This window comes from Phoxinus phoxinus (assembly GCF_949152265.1).
Source record: "Phoxinus phoxinus genome assembly, chromosome: 4".
In the NCBI taxonomy this organism is placed as follows: Eukaryota; Metazoa; Chordata; class Actinopteri; order Cypriniformes; family Leuciscidae; genus Phoxinus; species Phoxinus phoxinus.
This window is the reverse complement of record NC_136879.1, coordinates 11,791,764-11,805,338: the sequence shown is the minus strand read 5'-3', so window position 1 is coordinate 11,805,338 and position 13,575 is coordinate 11,791,764.

The window sequence follows — 13,575 nt, the reverse complement described above, 5'->3', positions numbered from 1 at the left end:
CAAAAGTATGAAAAAAAAAAAAAACATGACCCGGGACTTGAACTCAATTTCTTTGTGGATGGAGCTTAACTGCCATCAGTTTAAAGAATATCTTTTGCCTTTTAACAATGATAGGAAAGTATGAAAAAAAAAAAAAAAACGATGACCCGGGACCTGTCGTCAAAATCCCAAAAGTATGAAAAAAAAAAACCATGACCCGGGACTTGAACTCAATTTCTTTGTGGATGGAGCTTAACTGCCATCAGTTTAAAGAATATATTTTGCCTTTTAACAATGATAGGAAAGTATAAAAAAAATAAAATAAAATAAAACGATGACCCGGGACCTGTCGTCAAAATCCCAAAAGTATGAAAAAAAAAAAACATGACCCGGGACTTGAACTCAATTTCTTTGTGGATGGAGCTTAACTGCCATCAGTTTAAAGAATATCTTTTGCCTTTTAACAATGATAGGAAAGTATGAAAAAAAAAAAAAAAACGATGACCCGGGACCTGTCGTCAAAATCCCAAAAGTATGAAAAAACAAAAAAACAAAAAAAAATTCATGACCCGCGACTTGAACTCAATTTCTTTGTGGATGGAGCTTAACTGCCATCAGTTTAAAGAATATCTTTTGCCTTTTAACAATGATAGGAAAGTATGAAAAAAAAAAAAAACGATGACCCGGGACCTGTCGTCAAAATCCCAAAAATATGAAAAAAAAAAAAACATGACCCGGGACTTGAACTCAATTTCTTTGTGGATGGAGCTTAACTGCCATCAGTTTAAAGAATATCTTTTGCCTTTTAACAATGATAGGAAAGTATGAAAAAAAAAAAAAAAAAACGATGACCCGGGACCTGTCGTCAAAATCCCAAAAGTATGAGAAAAAAAAAAAAAAAAACATGACCCGGGACTTGAACTCAATTTTTTTGTGGATGGAGCTTAAAAAGTATGAGAAAAAAAAAAGAAAAAAACATGACCCGGGACTTGAACTCAATTTCTTTGTGGATGGAGCTTAACTGCCATCAGTTTAAAGAATATATTTTGCCTTTTAACAATGATAGGAAAGTATGAAAAAAAAAAAAAAACGATGACCCGGGACCTGTCGTCAAAATCCCAAAAGTATGAGAAAAAATAAATAAAAAAACATGACCCGGGACTTGAACTCAATTTTTTTGTGGATGGAGCTTAACTGCCATCAGTATAAAGAATATCTTTTGCCTTTTAACAATGATAGGAAAGTATGAAAAAAAAAAAAACGATGACCCGGGGACCTGTCGTCAAAATCCCAAAAGTATGAAAAAAAAAAAAACATGACCCGGGACTTGAACTCAATTTTTTTGTGGATGGAGCTTAACTGCCATCAGTTTAAAGAATATCTTTTGCCTTTTAACAATGATAGGAAAGTATGAAAAAAAAAAAAAAAACGATGACCTGGGACCTGTCGTCAAAATCCCAAAAGTATGAAAAAAAAAAAAAAAAAAACATGACCCGGGACTTGAACTCAATTTTTTTGTGGATGGAGCTTAACTGCCATCAGTTTAAAGAATATATTTTGCCTTTTAACAATGATAGGAAAGTATGAAAAAAAAAAAAAAAACGATGACCCGGGACCTGTCGTCAAAATCCCAAAAGTATGAAAAAAAAAAAAACATGACCCGGGACTTGAACTCAATTTTTTTGTGGATGGAGCTTAACTGCCATCAGTTTAAAGAATATCTTTTGCCTTTTAACAATGATAGGAAAGTATGAAAAAAAAAAAAAACGATGACCCGGGACCTGTCGTCAAAATCCCAAAAGTATGAAAAAAAAAAAACATGACCCGGGACTTGAACTCAATTTCTTTGTGGATGGAGCTTAACTGCCATCAGTTTAAAGAATATCTTTTGCCTTTTAACAATGATAGGAAAGTATGAAAAAAAAAAAAAAAAAACGATGACCCGGGACCTGTCGTCAAAATCCCAAAAGTATGAGGAAAAAAAAAAAAAAAAACATGACCCGGGACTTGAACTCAATTTTTTTGTGGATGGAGCTTAACTGCCATCAGTTTAAAGAATATCTTTTGCCTTTTAACAATGATAGGAAAGTATGAAAAAAAAAAAAAAAACGATGACCCGGGACCTGTCGTCAAAATCCCAAAAGTATGAAAAAAAACAAAAAAACAAAAAAAAACATGACCCGGGACCTGTCGTCAAAATCCCAAAAGTATGAAAAAAAAAAAACATGACCCGGGACTTGAACTAAATTTTTTTGTGGATGGAGCTTAACTGCCATCAGTATAAAGAATATCTTTTGCCTTTTAACAATGATAGGAAAGTATGAAAAAAAAAAAAAAAACGATGACCCGGGACCTGTCGTCAAAATCCCAAAAGTATGAAAAAAAAAAAAACATGACCCGGGACTTGAACTCAATTTTTTTGTGGATGGAGCTTAACTGCCATCAGTTTAAAGAATATCTTTTGCCTTTTAACAATGATAGGAAAGTATGAAAAAAAAACAAAAAACGATGACCCGGGACCTGTCGTCAAAATCCCAAAAGTATAAAAAAAAAAAAAATAAAACATGACCCGGGACTTGAACTCAATTTTTTTGTGGATGGAGCTTAACTGCCATCAGTTTAAAGAATATATTTTGCCTTTTAACAATGATAGGAAAGTATGAAAAAAAAAAAAAAAACGATGACCCGGGACCTGTCGTCAAAATCCCAAAAGTATGAAAAAAAAAAAAACATGACCCGGGACTTGAACTCAATTTTTTTGTGGATGGAGCTTAACTGCCATCAGTTTAAAGAATATCTTTTGCCTTTTAACAATGATAGGAAAGTATGAAAAAAAAAAAAAACGATGACCCGGGACCTGTCGTCAAAATCCCAAAAGTATGAAAAAAAAAAAACATGACCCGGGACTTGAACTCAATTTCTTTGTGGATGGAGCTTAACTGCCATCAGTTTAAAGAATATCTTTTGCCTTTTAACAATGATAGGAAAGTATGAAAAAAAAAAAAAAAAAAACGATGACCCGGGACCTGTCGTCAAAATCCCAAAAGTATGAGAAAAAAAAAAAAAAAAAACATGACCCGGGACTTGAACTCAATTTTTTTGTGGATGGAGCTTAACTGCCATCAGTTTAAAGAATATCTTTTGCCTTTTAACAATGATAGGAAAGTATGAAAAAAAAACAAAAAACGATGACCCGGGACCTGTCGTCAAAATCCCAAAAGTATGAAAAAAAACAAAAAAACAAAAAAAAACATGACCCGGGACCTGTCGTCAAAATCCCAAAAGTATGAAAAAAAAAAAAACATGACCCGGGACTTGAACTAAATTTTTTTGTGGATGGAGCTTAACTGCCATCAGTATAAAGAATATCTTTTGCCTTTTAACAATGATAGGAAAGTATGAAAAAAAAAAAAAAAACGATGACCCGGGACCTGTCGTCAAAATCCCAAAAGTATGAAAAAAAAAAAAACATGACCCGGGACTTGAACTCAATTTTTTTGTGGATGGAGCTTAACTGCCATCAGTTTAAAGAATATCTTTTGCCTTTTAACAATGATAGGAAAGTATGAAAAAAAAACAAAAAACGATGACCCGGGACCTGTCGTCAAAATCCCAAAAGTATGAAAAAAAAAAAACATGACCCGGGACTTGAACTCAATTTCTTTGTGGATGGAGCTTAACTGCCATCAGTTTAAAGAATATCTTTTGCCTTTTAACAATGATAGGAAAGTATGAAAAAAAAAAAAACGATGACCCGGGACCTGTCGTCAAAATCCCAAAAGTATGAGAAAAAAAAAATAAAAAAACATGACCCGGGACTTGAACTCAATTTTTTTGTGGATGGAGCTTAAATGCCATCAGTTTAAAGAATATCTTTTGCCTTTTAACAATGATAGGAAAGTATGAAAAAAAAAAAAAAACGATGACCCGGGACCTGTCGTCAAAATCCCAAAAGTATGAAAAAAAAAAACATGACCCGGGACTTGAACTCAATTTCTTTGTGGATGGAGCTTAACTGCCATAAGTTTAAATAATATCTTTTGCCTTTTAACAATGATAGGAAAGTATGAAAAAAAAAAAAAACGATGACCCGGGACCTGTCGTCAAAATACCAAAAGTATGAAAAAAAAAAAAAAAAAAAACATGACCCGGGACTAGAACTCAATTTCTTTGTGGATGGAGCTTAACTGCCATCAGTTTAAAGAATATCTTTTGCCTTTTAACAATGATAGGAAAGTATGAAAAAAAAAAAAACCGATGACCTGTCGTCAAAATCCCAAAAGTATGAAAAAAAAAAAACCATGACCCGGGACTTGAACTCAATTTCTTTGTGGATGGAGCTTAACTGCCATCAGTTTAAAGAATATCTTTTGCCTTTTAACAATGATAGGAAAGTATGAAAAAAAAAAAAAAACGATGACCCGGGACCTGTCGTCAAAATCCCAAAAGTATGAAAAAAAAAAAAAAAAAAACATGACCCGGGACTTGAACTCAATTTTTTTGTGGATGGAGCTTAACTGCCATCAGTTTAAAGAATATCTTTTGCCTTTTAACAATGATAGGAAAGTATGAAAAAAAAAAAAAAACGATGTCCCGGGAACTGTCGTCAAAATCCCAAAAGTATGAAAAAAAAAAACATGACCCGGGACTTGAACTCAATTTCTTTGTGGATGGAGCTTAACTGCCATCAGTTTAAAGAATATCTTTTGCCTTTTAACAATGATAGGAAAGTATGAAAAAAAAAAAAACCGATGACCTGTCGTCAAAATCCCAAAAATATGAAAAAAAAAAAAACATGACCCGGGACTTGAACTCAATTTCTTTGTGGATGGAGCTTAACTGCCATCAGTTTAAAGAATATCTTTTGCCTTTTAACAATGATAGGAAAGTATGAAAAAAAAAAAAAAAAACGATGACCCGGGACCTGTCGTCAAAATCCCAAAAGTATGAAAAAAAAAAAAAAAAAAACATGACCCGGGACTTGAACTCAATTTTTTTGTGGATGGAGCTTAAAAAGTATGAGAAAAAAAAAAGAAAAAAACATGACCCGGGACTTGAACTCAATTTCTTTGTGGATGGAGCTTAACTGCCATCAGTTTAAAGAATATCTTTTGCCTTTTAACAATGATAGGAAAGTATGAAAAAAAAAAAAAAACGATGTCCCGGGACCTGTCGTCAAAATCCCAAAAGTATGAGAAAAAATAAATAAAAAAACATGACCCGGGACTTGAACTCAATTTTTTTGTGGATGGAGCTTAACTGCCATCAGTATAAAGAATATCTTTTGCCTTTTAACAATGATAGGAAAGTATGAAAAAAAAAAAAACGATGACCCGGGACCTGTCGTCAAAATCCCAAAAGTATGAAAAAAAAAAAAAAAAAAAACATGACCCGGGACTTGAACTCAATTTTTTTGTGGATGGAGCTTAACTGCCATCAGTTTAAAGAATATCTTTTGCCTTTTAACAATGATAGGAAAGTATGAAAAAAAAAAAAAAACGATGTCCCGGGAACTGTCGTCAAAATCCCAAAAGTATGAAAAAAAAAAACATGACCCGGGACTTGAACTCAATTTCTTTGTGGATGGAGCTTAACTGCCATCAGTTTAAAGAATATCTTTTGCCTTTTAACAATGATAGGAAAGTATGAAAAAAAAAAAAACCGATGACCTGTCGTCAAAATCCCAAAAATATGAAAAAAAAAAAAACATGACCCGGGACTTGAACTCAATTTCTTTGTGGATGGAGCTTAACTGCCATCAGTTTAAAGAATATCTTTTGCCTTTTAACAATGATAGGAAAGTATGAAAAAAAAAAAAAAAAACGATGACCCGGGACCTGTCGTCAAAATCCCAAAAGTATGAAAAAAAAAAAAAAAAAAACATGACCCGGGACTTGAACTCAATTTTTTTGTGGATGGAGCTTAAAAAGTATGAGAAAAAAAAAAGAAAAAAACATGACCCGGGACTTGAACTCAATTTCTTTGTGGATGGAGCTTAACTGCCATAAGTTTAAAGAATATATTTTGCCTTTTAACAATGATAGGAAAGTATGAAAAAAAAAAAAAAAAACGATGACCCGGGACCTGTCGTCAAAATCCCAAAAGTATGAGAAAAAATAAATAAAAAAACATGACCCGGGACTTGAACTCAATTTTTTTGTGGATGGAGCTTAACTGCCATCAGTATAAAGAATATCTTTTGCCTTTTAACAATGATAGGAAAGTATGAAAAAAAAAAAAACGATGACCCGGGACCTGTCGTCAAAATCCCAAAAGTATGAAAAAAAAAAAAACATGACCCGGGACTTGAACTCAATTTTTTTGTGGATGGAGCTTAACTGCCATCAGTTTAAAGAATATCTTTTGCCTTTTAACAATGATAGGAAAGTATAAAAAAAAAAAAAAAACGATGACCTGGGACCTGTCGTCAAAATCCCAAAAGTATGAAAAAAAAAATAAATAAAACATGACCCGGGACTTGAACTCAATTTTTTTGTGGATGGAGCTTAACTGCCATCAGTTTAAAGAATATATTTTGCCTTTTAACAATGATAGGAAAGTATGAAAAAAAAAAAAAAAACGATGACCCGGGACCTGTCGTCAAAATCCCAAAAGTATGAAAAAAAAAAAAACATGACCCGGGACTTGAACTCAATTTTTTTGTGGATGGAGCTTAACTGCCATCAGTTTAAAGAATATCTTTTGCCTTTTAACAATGATAGGAAAGTATGAAAAAAAAAAAAAACGATGACCCGGGACCTGTCGTCAAAATCCCAAAAGTATGAAAAAAAAAAACATGACCCCGGACTTGAACTCAATTTCTTTGTGGATGGAGCTTAACTGCCATCAGTTTAAAGAATATCTTTTGCCTTTTAACAATGATAGGAAAGTATGAAAAAAAAAAAAAAAAAACGATGACCCGGGACCTGTCGTCAAAATCCCAAAAGTATGAGAAAAAAAAAAAAAAAAAACATGACCCGGGACTTGAACTCAATTTTTTTGTGGATGGAGCTTAACTGCCATCAGTTTAAAGAATATCTTTTGCCTTTTAACAATGATAGGAAAGTATGAAAAAAAAACAAAAAACGATGACCCGGGACCTGTCGTCAAAATCCCAAAAGTATGAAAAAAAACAAAAAAACAAAAAAAAACATGACCCGGGACCTGTCGTCAAAATCCCAAAAGTATGAAAAAAAAAAAAACATGACCCGGGACTTGAACTAAATTTTTTTGTGGATGGAGCTTAACTGCCATCAGTATAAAGAATATCTTTTGCCTTTTAACAATGATAGGAAAGTATGAAAAAAAAAAAAAAAACGATGACCCGGGACCTGTCGTCAAAATCCCAAAAGTATGAAAAAAAAAAAAACATGACCCGGGACTTGAACTCAATTTTTTTGTGGATGGAGCTTAACTGCCATCAGTTTAAAGAATATCTTTTGCCTTTTAACAATGATAGGAAAGTATGAAAAAAAAAAAAAAAACGATGACCCGGGACCTGTCGTCAAAATCCCAAAAGTATGAAAAAAAAAAAACATGACCCGGGACTTGAACTCAATTTCTTTGTGGATGGAGCTTGACTGCCATAAGTTTAAATAATATCTTTTGCCTTTTAACAATGATAGGAAAGTATGAAAAAAAAAAAAAACGATGACCCGGGACCTGTCGTCAAAATACCAAAAGTATGAAAAAAAAAAAAAAAAAAAACATGACCCGGGACTAGAACTCAATTTCTTTGTGGATGGAGCTTAACTGCCATCAGTTTAAAGAATATCTTTTGCCTTTTAACAATGATAGGAAAGTATGAAAAAAAAAAAAACCGATGACCTGTCGTCAAAATCCCAAAAGTATGAAAAAAAAAAAACCATGACCCGGGACTTGAACTCAATTTCTTTGTGGATGGAGCTTAACTGCCATCAGTTTAAAGAATATCTTTTGCCTTTTAACAATGATAGGAAAGTATGAAAAAAAAAAAAAAAACGATGACCCGGGACCTGTCGTCAAAATCCCAAAAGTATGAAAAAAAAAAAAAAAAAAACATGACCCGGGACTTGAACTCAATTTTTTTGTGGATGGAGCTTAACTGCCATCAGTTTAAAGAATATCTTTTGCCTTTTAACAATGATAGGAAAGTATGAAAAAAAAAAAAAAACGATGTCCCGGGAACTGTCGTCAAAATCCCAAAAGTATGAAAAAAAAAAACATGACCCGGGACTTGAACTCAATTTCTTTGTGGATGGAGCTTAACTGCCATCAGTTTAAAGAATATCTTTTGCCTTTTAACAATGATAGGAAAGTATGAAAAAAAAAAAAAACGATGACCCGGGACCTGTCGTCAAAATCCCAAAAGTATGAAAAAAAAAAAACATGACCCGGGACTTGAACTCAATTTCTTTGTGGATGGAGCTTAACTGCCATCAGTTTAAAGAATATCTTTTGCCTTTTAACAATGATAGGAAAGTATAAAAAAAAAAAAAAAAAAAAAAACGATGACCCGGGACCTGTCGTCAAAATCCCAAAAGTATGAAAAAAAAAAACCATGACCCGGGACTTGAACTCAATTTCTTTGTGGATGGAGCTTAACTGCCATCAGTTTAAAGAATATATTTTGCCTTTTAACAATGATAGGAAAGTATGAAAAAAAAAACAAAAAAAAAACGATGACCTGTCGTCAAACTCAACCTGTCGTCAAAATCCCAAAAGTATGAAAAAAAAAAAACATGACCCGGGACTTGAACTAAATTTTTTTGTGGATGGAGCTTAACTGCCATCAGTTTAAAGAATATCTTTTGCCTTTTAACAATGATAGGAAAGTATGAAAAAAAAAAAAAAACGATGACCCGGGACCTGTCGTCAAAATCCCAAAAGTATGAAAAAACAAAAAAACTAAAAAAAAATCATGACCCGCGACTTGAACTCAATTTCTTTGTGGATGGAGCTTAACTGCTATCAGTTTAAAGAATATCTTTTGCCTTTTAACAATGATAGGAAAGTATGAAAAAAAAAAAAAACGATGACCCGGGACCTGTCGTCAAAATCCCATAAATATGAAAAAAAAAAAACATGACCCGGGACTTGAACTCAATTTCTTTGTGGATGGAGCTTAACTGCCATCAGTTTAAAGAATATCTTTTGCCTTTTAACAATGATAGGAAAGCATGAAAAAAACAAAAAAAAAAAAAAACGATGACCCGGGACCTGTCGTCAAAATCCCAAAAGTATGAAAAAAAAAAAACATGACCCGGGACTTGAACTCAATTTCTTTGTGGATGGAGCTTAACTGCCATCAGTTTAAAGAATATATTTTGCCTTTTAACCATGATAGGAAAGTATGAAAAAAAAAAAAAAAAAAAAAAAAACGATGACCTGTCGTCAAAATCCCAAAAGTATGAAAAAAAAAACATGACCCGGGACTTGAACTCAATTTCTTTGTGGATGGAGCTTAACTGACATCAGTTTAAAGAATATCTTTTGCCTTTTAACAATGATAGGAAAGTATGAAAAAAAAAAAAAAAACGATGACCCGGGACCTGTCGTCAAAATCCCAAAAGTATGAAAAAAAAAAAACATGACCCGGGACTTGAACTAAATTTTTTTGTGGATGGAGCTTAACTGCCATCAGTTTAAATAATATCTTTTGCCTTTTAACAATGATAGGAAAGTATGAAGAAAAAAAAAAAAACGATGACCCGGGACCTGTCGTCAAAATCCCAAAAGTATGAAAAAAAAAAAACATGACCCGGGACTAGAACTCAATTTCTTTGTGGATGGAGCTTAACTGCCATCAGTTTAAAGAATATCTTTTGCCTTTTAACAATGATAGGAAAGTATGAAAAAAAAAAAAAACGATGACCCCGGGACCTGTCGTCAAAATCCCAAAAGTATGAAAAAAAAAAAAAAAAAAAAAAAAACATGACCCGGGACTTGAACTCAATTTCTTTGTGGATGGAGCTTAACTGCCATCAGTTTAAAGAATATCTTTTGCCTTTTAACAATGATAGGAAAGTATGAAAAAAAAAAAAAAAACGATGACCCGGGACCTGTCGTCAAAATCCCAAAAGTATGAAAAAAAATTAAAAAAAAAACATGACCCGGGACTTGAACTCAATTTCTTTGTGGATGGAGCTTAACTGCCATCAGTTTAAAGAATATCTTTTGCCTTTTAACAATGATAGGAAAGTATGAAAAAAAGAAAAAAAACGATGACCCGGGACCTGTCGTCAAAATCCCAAAAGTATGAGAAAAATAAAATAAAAAAACATGACCCGGGACTTGAACTCAATTTTTTTGTGGATGGAGCTTAACTGCCATCAGTTTAAAGAATATATTTTGCCTTTTAACAATGATAGGAAAGTATGAAAAAAAAAAAAAAAAACGATGACCCGGGACCTGTCGTCAAAATCCCAAAAGTATGAAAAAAAAAAAAAAAAAAAACATGACCCGGGACTTGAACTCAATTTTTTTGTGGATGGAGCTTAACTGCCATCAGTTTAAAGAATATCTTTTGCCTTTTAAAGATTTAAAGTTTTTTTTTTTTTTCATACTTTTGGGATTTTGACGACAGGTCCCGGGTCATCGTTTTTTTTTTTTTTTCTTCATACTTTCCTATCATTGTTAAAAGGCAAAAGATATTCTTTAAACTGATGGCAGGTGTCTCTATGGTGCAGGTGTCTATCATATGCTCTCAATGAATAATGCAGAACAATTAGTTCATGCGTTTATGACCTCAAGGCTAGATTATTGTAATGCTCTACTGGGTGGCTGCCCTGCACGCTTAATAAACAAACTACAGCTAGTTCAAAACGCAGCAGCTCGAGTTCTTACTAGAACCAGGAAGTATGACCATATTAGCCCCGTTCTGTCAACACTGCATTGGCTGCCTATTAAACATCGTATAAATTTTTAAATATTGCTGTTCACTTACAAAGCACTAAATGGTTTAGCTCCGCAGTACTTGAGCGAGCTCTTAACGCATTATAGTCCTTCACGTCTACTGCGATCTCAAAATTCCGGCCAGTTAATAATACCTAGAATATCAAAATCGACTGCTGGCGGTAGATCCTTTTCCTATTTAGCACCAAAACTTTGGAACAGTCTTCCTACCATTGTCCGGGAAGCAGACACACTCTGTCAGTTCAAATCTAGACTAAAAACACATCTCTTCGGCCTAGCATACACATAACACATTATAGACTTATATAATTAGGCTGCATAGTTTAGAACAGCCGGGACCGGGAACACTTCCCGTAAATCCTGATGTACTTGGTACATCATAAGAAGGATGGCGTCTACGCTAATATTAGTCTCTCTGTCTATCCCGAGGTTTACTGCTGTCCACCGGAACCAGGCCGTATCCAGATCTGATGAAGGACCAGCGCCAGTACACGACGACGACGCCGCTGACCTGAAGTGTCAACCAGTCTCTCCTCCTCTCCACTCCGACTTCAACCACCGGAACTGGACAAATACTCTGATTCATTCTGAACTTCATACACTGTTCACTCATTGGCCAGAGGAGAACTGGCCCCCGACTGGTTTTTTTCTCCATTCTGTCACCTGATGGAGTTTTGGTTCCTTGCCGCTGTTGCCTTACCTTCTGGCTTGCTTAGTTGGGGACATTTAATATTCAACAATATTATAGATCTGCCTTAAAGGTGGATGATGATGAAATTGTTTTTTTGTATTATTTTCATGTTATCACTGTGAAGCTGCTTTGATCCAATCTGTATTGTAAAAAGCGCTATATAAATAAAGATGACTTGACTTGACTTGACTATTCAGTCGATTTTTACTCATCTCAGTAGGCAATATAGATAGTTTGCTAAAAGCTAAACTAAGGGTTAATTAATTCACACACAGACACGCGCGAGCTGTAGTAAACAACAGCATTCATCTGTGCCGTTCATTCATTCAAACAGAAACGCGATTCAAATTTAAACAGTCTTTTGCGGTTTACAGACACTAGTTCATATCGCGATTAGAACAAAGCACTTACTGATGATCTGCAGCTGGATCCGTTGTTAGGCTACTCCAGCACGTTTGAGGGAAAATTTCCAGGATTATCACAATATTATTATTCATCACAGCGCCTCAACGTAAAGTAGACTGTGTGTTATCCAGCTGTTGTGGGCATTGACTGTTTGCATGTGTTGCTTCAGATTATCTGCGTTTGAATAGCGCGCGCTCTCCATGGGCGTGTCAAATTAGCTGAGTAATGAGCTGCCAGAACGATAATGAGAACGGCTGATCTCTCGCTCTTTTTATATAGATTACATAAACAGAGAATATTTGTTTTAGTTTTGAATTAGATAATTTAAAACTCACTGATTCTTGAGAGTCGGGACAAAACATGTCCCACATAGAAAAGTCTAATTTATAGCAAAAATTAATAAATTCACCATGAATGACATACTTACAAAGTTAAATCTAAAGGAATTGTATATACCTATCTGATTTTTGGAATAAACTTTTTTATCTTTTTGGGGAAAATTTGTTTAAATGTATGGTCTGTGGTTAGAAGGTCCATGTTATTGCACTTGTCCTCAGCAAGAGGTCACAATATTAACCATCCCAAAAAACTTAAAAAAAGCTCTACAATTGTGAAAACATATATATCAAATAAAAAATAAGGGGTATAAATATAAAAAACAATGCATGAAGTCAACATAAAACAATATTTTCCATAAAAACACCGTCAGATCTTTGACGTTTGGATGTATATTTTTGTTAATTTTTTTGGGGGAAAAATATTCTTCCTTCAGTTGTTTTTGTAATAAAGGACCATCTGATCTACATCCTCTTATGTTTTATTTATTTAAGGAATTTGTTTTTACAATATTGAAATTAAAATTAAAGTTTGAAAATACAAATATTTAGAAATCTAAGTTTTCAGAATAGTGTGAAATCACAACTTAAGTTTATATATTGTATTTTGTTTACATATCAGAGTAACTAAACACTATTACAATATACTTCAGAACTTTAGATTCTTGTTGGATTGGAAGAATTAAAATTGTTTACTTTTTAGTGTGTCTGACGGAGTTGACACAAATCCAGTTCTGAAGGGAAACATGTTTATTTGTTAAAAATGTGTTTTTATTTAGAACCTGTTCCTTTACATGGTTAAATAGCTAAGACCTTTCTCTGCAGAACCGTATAACTCTAATTTATATAGTGTGTATTTAAAAAAAAAGTTTTTTAAAACGTGTTTTGTCCCGACTCCCAAGAATCAGTGAACTCCACACTTAAATGATTATAGAGATATATAGCTCATGTCTGAGTGAATAGTATTCACTGAGTTTTGATTAAGTTAACAGACGTGCACTAGAAAAAAAGTTCACGGAGACAGAGAGGCAGAAAGCACACCCTGTTTACTTTCTTCATTTTACAAAAGCACAATGTTTTATTTTGATTTTAAGTGAACCCATAAATAAGAAGACATTTAACAGTTTATTTTTTCATATTTCTTAAGCCTGTATGACAAAAAATTACGGGAGTATTTTAAGTCTATTTTGCTGCTATGTGAAAAAAACACATTTTTTGGTCCCCCTGCGCGTTTTTGGTCCCCAGAGGGTTAAGAGAAAATGAATGCCACCA